The sequence below is a fragment of the Camelus dromedarius genome, chromosome 6, assembly GCF_036321535.1.
Source record: "Camelus dromedarius isolate mCamDro1 chromosome 6, mCamDro1.pat, whole genome shotgun sequence".
Classification (NCBI taxonomy): Eukaryota; Metazoa; Chordata; class Mammalia; order Artiodactyla; family Camelidae; genus Camelus; species Camelus dromedarius.
The window spans coordinates 19,452,723-19,462,318 of record NC_087441.1 but is presented as its reverse complement, the minus strand read 5'-3'; positions in this window follow the sequence as shown (position 1 = coordinate 19,462,318).

Genomic DNA, 9,596 nt, shown 5'->3' with positions numbered 1-9,596 from the left:
TTAAAGGATTGCAAATATCTGGAAAGGAGTTGGAGGCAGAACTAGCTCCTAAATCTTGCATTTATAGTATGTCATTAAGAGCTCCAGCTTTGAGAAAAGACAAACTCAGGTTCAAATTCAAGCTCTGTACTTAATATATCTATGTGACCCTAGGCATGACATTTACCATCTAAGTCTCAGGCTCTCCATCTGTAAAGAGAGAATATATGATTGCAAAAAATGGACCCGACTGTCCAGCATTTCCTATAGCCATCCCTTTTGCCATGCTGTTTGCCAGTGCGCTCCCGAGGGATGGAGTGCACAAGTCCACACGGCCTTACCTTTAGCTATGCGATTTGCTTTGACCAATGAGATATTAAGAGACACATTGCAAGAAGGTTGAGATGGACTTAGGCAATTAGGCTTGTTCAGAGCTTGCAGCTCTGCAATCACCAAAAGAACATGCCCAGCCCAGCCTGTTGGAGGATGAGAGACAAATGGAGGAGCTGAACTGCCCCAATTATCCCAACCATGACCAGGCTAGATCAGTCTTCAGTGAGCCAAACCCTACCTGTCATGAGCCAGTCCAGCCGAGACTGGCAGATCTGTTTAGTGAGTCACCCAACGTGTATAAGCAATATTTATTGTTGTATGCCACTGAGGTTTTGTGGGGTTTTGTTATGTAACACTGCTGTGACAACAGATAACCGATATATGATGTTAGTACCTGTCACATACATATCAGTGTGAGACAATATATGTAAATCACTTAGTACAGAACCTAATGATAACTATAGCAATAAAAATGATAATATGTACTGTTATTTTGAAGAAACAACCACAGAATATGCAAAGGCATTGGCAGTTCATCTGTGGATACTGCACAAGACCTGTCTCATCGAAAAGTTTTTACAAAACTATGCAATTTTACTTCTAGTTTTTGTCAAGAACCAGATAGATGGTCCAATTGTATTTTTTAAGCTTGTAAGTATTCTGGGATCTGTTCTTGTGAGTAAAACAGTTCTTTTCCTTCTAGGAGATTTACCTTGTTGAAATTTTAAAAATACAAAACAAAACCAAAAAAACAGAGAGAGAGAGTAGCAAAAAACACCCAAATCCACGACTTACTGAGAGAAGCCAAAGGCTGGCCTCATGAATAAACCCGAGTTATGGGGTTTTGTTCCAGTGGAGGGCTGGACAGGGAAGAACAATCCTCATCCTTTTGGTCCTTTTCCTATTTGAGTAATCTTCTCAAAATAGTTCTGTATGATGAAGGTTAAACATTAAACGTTAAACTCTGTATACATTAACTCACTCCTTAAGTGGGAAACAGAGTCGTAACTTCCGGGGGTAGCTGCAAGGATTGTGTGACCTCTGCAAAGTGTTTACAGCTGTGCCTGGCACACAATAAAGTCAATAAACATCAGCAACTACTGCTTCTTCTAACATCTGTGTTCTGTCAGCTCCGTTTCTAACTAGGCGAGGTGGGAGTGAGCATCACTATGTGAGCCAGGTGAGCCCAGTCAGCCTTGATGCAAAACAGCCCATTAGTGTTGCACTACCTGTAATCCTCCTAAGTACAGATCAAAATCTGAATCTCAGATTTCACCCTCCAGTGCGAGGAGAAGCCACACACACGAGAGAGAAGGCGACAGAAGGTTCGGACAAATGCCAACAGTGATGTTCTCAGCAGCCCCCAAACCACCTCACCTGGCCTCTTATGAGAAAGGGTCCAAAGTGACTTCTAAGCTTGCACTGTAGCTGTGTCCATTAGCACAAAGACAAATCTAACGCTCTTTACCTACCCAAACAACAGCATGAACAGAAGTGACGTTCCCTCCTTTAGACACCAACATTCTTCCTTTGTTTGGCTATTTCTCTTATTAACCCATTGAAAGTAACTGCTGGGAACTGCAGTCTTCTCTGAAAGGAGATCAGGAGAGAAGCCAAAAAACGTCTTACCCTCTTCATGGCGCCCCTTCCTCCATATCCTCTCTTCCTCCACTACTTCATCCCTTCAGGGCTTTTGTGGATGCCTCCCTGTGGTGGCCTCCAAAAGCTGCTGAACAGGTCAGGACATTAACTACACTAGCCCCAGTGCCAAAGTCAGCCCCAGTTCCCTTCCTCCTCTTGGAACCTGCTCAGATATGCTATCCAACCCAGCAGGGTAAACAATAAGCACCAAATGAAAGTATGGCCCAAATAACCTGCCAGCACTGTGAAATTCCTGAAACTGACTGCTACCTTGTAAAAATTAACAATACAAACATTCTCCTATTATCAGTTCAATCTGTTGCTGCCACAGGGAAATTTCAGTCCAAAATTCTGCCTGACTCTGTTTTCTTCTACTAATTCAGTTTCAGGCAGAAGAGATGGTGTCGCGGGCCTTTGGGTGGAACCTGAGATCCTTCATTAGCAGCTGTACCTGGGCCATCTGCTGCTATAACTGACGCAGGGCCTTAGCACTGCCAAAGTTTGATCGTTTCAACCTTAGGACTTTCATTTCCCTCTTTTCTGAATACCTAAGGATCAGCAGAACACATGAGAATATCACAGCACTGGCCTTAATCCCACAAAATTGAAATGCACAAATAAAAGTTCCCAGCAATAATCTAAACATCAATTTCCATCCGAGGGCAGGTCCCAAGCAAAAGATTGCATGTCCCAGAACCCAACACTTCATACTCTAGACACTTACTGCCATGCCAGCTGCAGACCATTGTAAAGATTTGCTGTCATCCAGGTCTGCAAGGAAACAAAAAAAAATTTTTTTTAAAAAGAGAAAGTCCTCTTTTTTTAGATTTCAGGGTGCCAGTGAATTTGTACCAACTGTTAGAATTCAGGCCTCGGGAAGCTAGGAGGGAGAAATCCTGTCTCAGCACACCAATTGTGACACTGTGTGCTTCTTGCCATGCTTTGCCTGCACAACTGAGCTTAGAGACACAGTCAAAACAGCAACTTAAAAATAAAAAAGATGAAAGATGTTCTGTTGCCCTCATTGCTAACTCTGCTGTTGCCAAGAGTAATCAGGAGTGAAAAGATAAAGCCATCAGTATTTGAACTTAAATGTTAAAATAATAATAAAGCCTATGGTCTCCCTAAGGTTTGTTTATAATAAAAATAATTTCTTGATCCTGGAAAACTTATCTGGTTTCTTTCTTCCTTTCATTCCCCACTTAATGACTGAAGTTATTATTTCCATGGTGGTCTCCAAACCACACTTGGTTTCCATGTAGATTGGCATGTCACCTCCAACAATTTCACCAGCTGCCTTTTCCTCTCAAGAGAATATGATTAAAATATTAATCCAGCTTCTGGACTAATCTAGCAAAAAAAAAAAGTAATTATAAATCAATCTCCACATAGCATTTTACTCTCTGTAAAATGTGCAATGTGTCCTCATTTTATTTGTTATATAAAATAAACACTTTTCCTCCACAGGAAAGTGAGGAACTAGCAAAGCAGATTTAAAACATTTGCCTCTCTGCCCCTCTCCTGACTCCTTAAATCTGGAAACGGGACACCGCCAGCCCTGGTCCAAAATGTATGTTTCCAGTTGAGAAGAGAGGAAATGATTGGGGGTTTAGGTCGTGCCACCCTGGCCACCCAGCTGCCTGGTGGCTGTCAGTGACCTTTGCCAAAGCGTCCCAAGACTGAGGGCTTGCTCAGCAAGCTGACGCGGGCTTCTCTCAGCAGCGCTAATTCACCCATTTGTCCTGCTGGCTGGAAACCATCCAGAACTGCAAATCCATCACTCAGCAGGCCTTTACTGAAACCGCCTCTGGGCCTAGCGTTGGGCTAAATCCTTGCTTTTGAGGAGCTTACAATCTAATTACTGTAATTAGAAACCAATTGAGTATTAAACTATGTGACCCTAAGTAGGAGTTTGAAGAAAACGGTCATTGTGGGCTGGAGTAGCTGTGGAAGGATTTCATGGAGCCTGCAAAACTTTGAAGGGAAGAGTAAAGTAATGCTTGAGGTTTATGAAGTTGATAAAATGTGCTTAGGATTAAAAACAAAACAAAAAAACAAAACAAGACAAAAAAACACAACAATGTGAAGTCTCAAGACCACCTGAGGAGGAAATCCACCAGCAAAGACAGCAGATGCACTGGGTTCCCTGCACCATCCCACTAAGAAAATGGGATTCCTCTCAGGTCAGGAAGAAATTTAATCCTCCCTGAAAACGGTTAGCACTTGAATCAGGATGGTGACATTAACGATAGGACATACAAGTCAAGCTGACATCCTTAACTTAGGCCTCCAATATAGAAACATCATTGAAAGAAGTGACTCCTAGCAACGTCAGGACAGGTGGGATTAAAAGCTGAAAGTCTTCACCTGTGACGTCAAGATTACTGATGGAGTGATAGGTCTTTCCCCAAAAAGTACTAACAGCCAAGAGAGATCATTAGTAATACCTTCTAGGATTAGGGTCAGAACAATCAAGCAGTAGAATTCTGTTCCATTAATTTAAAAAAGTCACACTGTAGGTTTCAGTCTAAGTAATTAATAAAAATAACAATACTTTGTTTCTTAGGTTCCCTTAATTATTAACTTTGCCTTCATCTGCATATTTTAATTGAACACATGCACTACATGACAAAAGTGTCTCTGGAGGGACAATCCAGTTTATCCAGTTCTTCCCATGATTAACGACAAGACAGGTGGGCAGGGGTGAAAGCATTTTTCAACACGGCAAACTTGATTTTCCAAAAGAAAAACTGTCATGGCCCATTTTTTTCTCCCTCGTGGTTAGCTAACATCTGAAATCTTATCTCTCTATTATGTAAAACTGAAATGTATCTGTATCTCCCTTTTGGGAGGTTTTGTTTGTTTGAATGGAGGAAGAACAATCTTACTGCAGTTCAAGTATCATTTGCAGGTCAGGTTTTCCATAAGGCAACTGGGGCTTTGCCTAAACTGATGCTTCTGGATAGCTCTATGCTTCAGCCTGGGAACTGACAGCAAAGCACTGGAAAGTCAAAGGAGGTGGGATGGTCACTCGGCGCTGTGCTGTCAGGAAGCCCAGCCTCTTCTCTCCATTTAAACACTCTAACTAGCACCGGGGACTATATTCAATATCTTGTAGTAACTTATGGTGAAAAAGAATATGAAAATGAATGTATGTATGTTCATGTATGACTGAAGCATTATGCTGTACACCAGAAACTGACACAACTGTAAACCAACTATACTTCAATTAAAATATATATATTATATATAATACATATATTATTATAATATATTATATATATAAAAGACTCTAATGTGGACTCCACCACTCCCTCCCACAATTCCAGTGTTAAAGACTGCATCAGCACTTCCCAGGTATGGGTATAGGCTGCAGGCTCAGAGAAGCTGCTTCTCAGCCACCATCAGCTGGCAAATGAGTTTGTTATGCTGACCACAAGCCTAGGACTCCTCCAGACAGCAATCCAGCCCTCTGCAGCAAACACACATGATGAATGGTGTGTGGACACACACCCTTGGGCGTTCCCACGATCCTGCACAATTCCCTAAATGCTGGCTTGAACCCCACCCCTTCTCCCAAACAAGAAAGGATGGCAGAATATTAAATGAGAGACAGTGGAATAGGGAAAGATTTGAATCTACTCTAAGGTATATTTTGAACAAAAATAAATAATTCATAGATGTTAGCACATTAAGGAAAAAATGGATTGAAACATTTCACAGAGTTGCGTCACCATGTTGAGAACTGCTGCCTTTGACACTAAGTTGCCCGGGACACCCGACACTTGTCACACAAGTCGACTGCAACTGATCGGTCTCGAGGGCTACCCCACCTGGCTGCCGCCACCGAGCTTCCCTTTCTCCCCCGCGAATGGACCAACATCTCTGACCGTCCGGAGTGATGACTGAGAGCACGCACTCTGGACACAGCTCCCCTGAATTCCAATCCCCACTTCACGTTTTTGGCTCTTCATTAGGGCTGTTCACAAATATTCCCTTTCTCCTCCTCCTAAGGTGGATGGTGGGTTACATTTCCTGACACCCTGAAGTCAGGTGTGTCTGTGTGACTTACTTGAATTCCTATATGAGGAGAGATGAGTCACTTCTGGGCAAAAGCCAGTAAGCCCTCCTTTACTCGAATGGCCCAAGTCCAGCAGTATAGGAATTGCCTGGAAGCCTGCTATAAATGCAGAATCTCAGGCCCATCCCAGACCTCCTGATTTACAATGTGCACTTAACAAGCTCTGCAGGTGATTACTGCGCACACCCGAGTTTGGGAAGCCCTGCTCTAAGGCTGAGAGCACTCCTTGTCATATTCTCCCTGACACAGTGACTGATGACATTTCAGATGGTGGCTGAGCCCCTGGCCTGACCTGTCCTGAGATGGACAAGAAGGGAAGCATGAGAGAATTAAACCTTTGTTCCAAGCCACTAAAATGCGAGGGCTTTTTCCAAGGCACAAACTAGCCCATTCTGACAAACGCAGTCACTTAGTGTTCTGCGACCTTGGGCAAGCTACTTGACCTCTCCGTACCTCAGTTTCCTCGGTGTAAAAGGGAGATTGTAACAGCACTGAGTCAAGGGTGGGTATGGGGATTAATGAGGTAGCACATGAATAGCGCCCGGCACACATGCAATGTAAATGTCAGTTTCCATTACTGACACAGATCTTGCCTAGTGATGTGTGATTCCTGTCTCCTTACCTTGGTGACAGTAGGGTCAGAACCTTTGCCCCTGGCAATCCCCTACCCTAAACCACATGTACCCCAGGAATGCGTATGAAGTCACTCACATCAGAAAGGGAATGGAAAGACTCCTTCTTGGAAATAAGTCAGGGATCTTAACTATAACCTGGCCCGAGCATCCTTTGCTTGGGTCTTCACATCACCGCCTTTCCCCCACTCTAATACTGCATCTGCTGCCCCTCACTCTCACCTGCCTTCCCAAATCCTACCTGCTCCTCAGGGCACAGCTGGTGTCCCTCCTTCTCCATGAAGTTTGCCTCCAATACTTCTTTACTATGCAATTTAGAATTGAGACATAGTATTTGTCTATTACACATAAGGCTTTGTTCTGAACTCCACGCTGGGTTAAAAAAAAAAAAAAACAACCCACCACCACCACCAAATACCTAATACACGTTTTTGTCTTTCCCTCAGACTTCGTGTATTGCGACCCCAGTACCAAACCGTTACCAAACCTGATCCCCAAGAAACCTGGGGAAGGCACAGTGATGGAGATGGTTCGGAGATCATTTCTGTTGAGTCCTGGTTTTTAAGAGGGTCCAATAGATTTCTGACATTACAGTAACTGTTCTTAACAGTGAAAAATACTTGAAAACATTTTCATATGATGATCATGAATAAAATGTAATGTTTATTCTAAACCCAAATAAAATGGTAAATTATCTTTTCCCCTTGCCACTCTCTGAAAGTATATGTAAGGAAACAAAATATTCTAAGCCAGAATAAATATTTTAGTGTCTTGGATCTCTCTTTCATATGTGTAAACCGACTTTAAAAAAGGAACCATGGTCCTGAAGCAATTCACCACAGCTGAACAATGAACCACATGATTCAGTTTCAGAGTCAAGAACTTGAATAAGCACCTTAGAAATCCAGCCTCGACATTTTACATTTTCTAGACAAGGAGGCAGCAAACATTTTCTTAAAGGGCCAGACACGGAATATTTTAGACTGTGGGAACCACAGGTCTCTGTCACCACTACTCAAACACAGAGGCAGCCCCAGATAATGTGAAAACAAGCGAGCATGGCTGCGTCCCAATGAAACTTAATTTATAGACACTGAAATTTGAATTTCATATGTCCACAAGTCACTAAAATCTCCTTTTGATTTCTTTCAACCACGCAAAAATGTAAAACTATTGTTGACTTGTGAGTGGTACCCAGACAGCAAGCTAGGTTTGCCAACTCCTGCTCCAGACTGGCAAGTTCAAGCTTTTCTTCAACCACCCCACAAAATCTCCCTCGTAGTCATGGATACGTGGTATGGAGCCCAACAGTCACTTAAAGATCAGGTGAGAAATAGTCCCACGAGCCTGTTTTTACTAGCTCAATTTGAAAAGACATAAGACCCTAAAGATGTCAAACTTTCACCAGAACTTATGCCAGTCTCACCCGTAAAGATAACGTCACCCATCACCCCTTTCCTCACCACACATAATTAACAATTTACAGAGTAAGAGAACAGCTGGCAGTTGTCTTCACAGATGAAGTCAATGTAGTCTCGTTCCTCAGCCAAAAGGCAGGGAAAGCAGTTCCTGATGCCTCTTCTCCCCAGGGCTATTCAAGGCCAGCTGATGCAAAATGACTGGGAAGGACAAACGCTGGCTTCCACGTGGAGTTTTTAACCAGGAACCTCACTATTTAAAAAAAAATGCTTAATAATTTTTTTAAAGCCTTGGCTTTTGCTTTTTTCACAGACACATTTTGAAAGTAGCAGTGCTTAAAACATTTTAAGTCTAGATATCTCTATGGAAACTCAAGAGAACTCACATTTTATGGCCAAATAACTACCTACCTAGCGTTATACATCCTCTTGGATCACAACAGTCCTTCTGTGATACCAGAAACATCTTAGACCTATTTTTCCAAAACTCTACCTCAGATGTATAATTAAATTGATATAATTATTAGTTTTGCTGAGGAAAAGATCAGGAGAGAACTTATTTCTGAGGCTTCCTTTTCATTTTTAAGACATCCCTATTTAAAATATTAGGAAGAGAATTTTGTAAATTTTGGCAGGCATGATACAAGAAGAACACAGTCAAATAATGTAACAGTTGCTTTGAAATACATATCATGAATTTTCTTCCCCTCCTTTCTACGTTAAATACATTTTCTTTTTAAAATGCTAACAGTTCCTCTCCCCAAACTGTATATTCACTGCAAGGGAGAAAAAAAAAAAAAAGGTAATTATATAGCAAAGAAATCAGGTAACACTTTCACCAAGTGACCAAAATTAACATCACCAGCGAGGGGCAGATGGCCTTTGGGTGCCTCCAGGTCTGATATTCTGAGAATAGAACATCACCTAGAAAGCATAACCTAAATCTAATTACGAGGAAACACTGTTATAAAAAAAGAAAAAGGAGGTGGTGCAGAAGGACTGTATTATTTTAAAAATGACAATGTCACAAAAGACAAGGAAAAGCTGTGGAAATGTTCCAGAATAAAAGAAGCTAAAGATATATGACAATCAAAGCAATATCTGACCTTAGAATGGATCTGATATTGGGGGGGGGTTCTCTAAAGCATGTTATAGGGTCAACTGTCAAAATTGGAATACAAATGGTATATTAGATAAAAGTATTATATCAATGTTAAATTTACTTAAGTCGATAACTATACTGTGATTATATATGAATTAAGAATGTAAGAGATATATAACTTTCAGAAAAATATTTTTTAGAGACAATAATACAGATCAACTGATAAAGCTAAAGATATAAAATATTAATAGGTTTAAAGAATAAGGGATGTGTGGGTATTTTTGCAACTTTTTTTTCCCTAAGTTTGAAATTATTTCCAAATAGAATTTAAAGAAAAATGAACAGTTCTTGCCTACACTGGAGTTCTTGGCTATCTACTTTCTCTCCATGATATTCCAAGCACAACACAG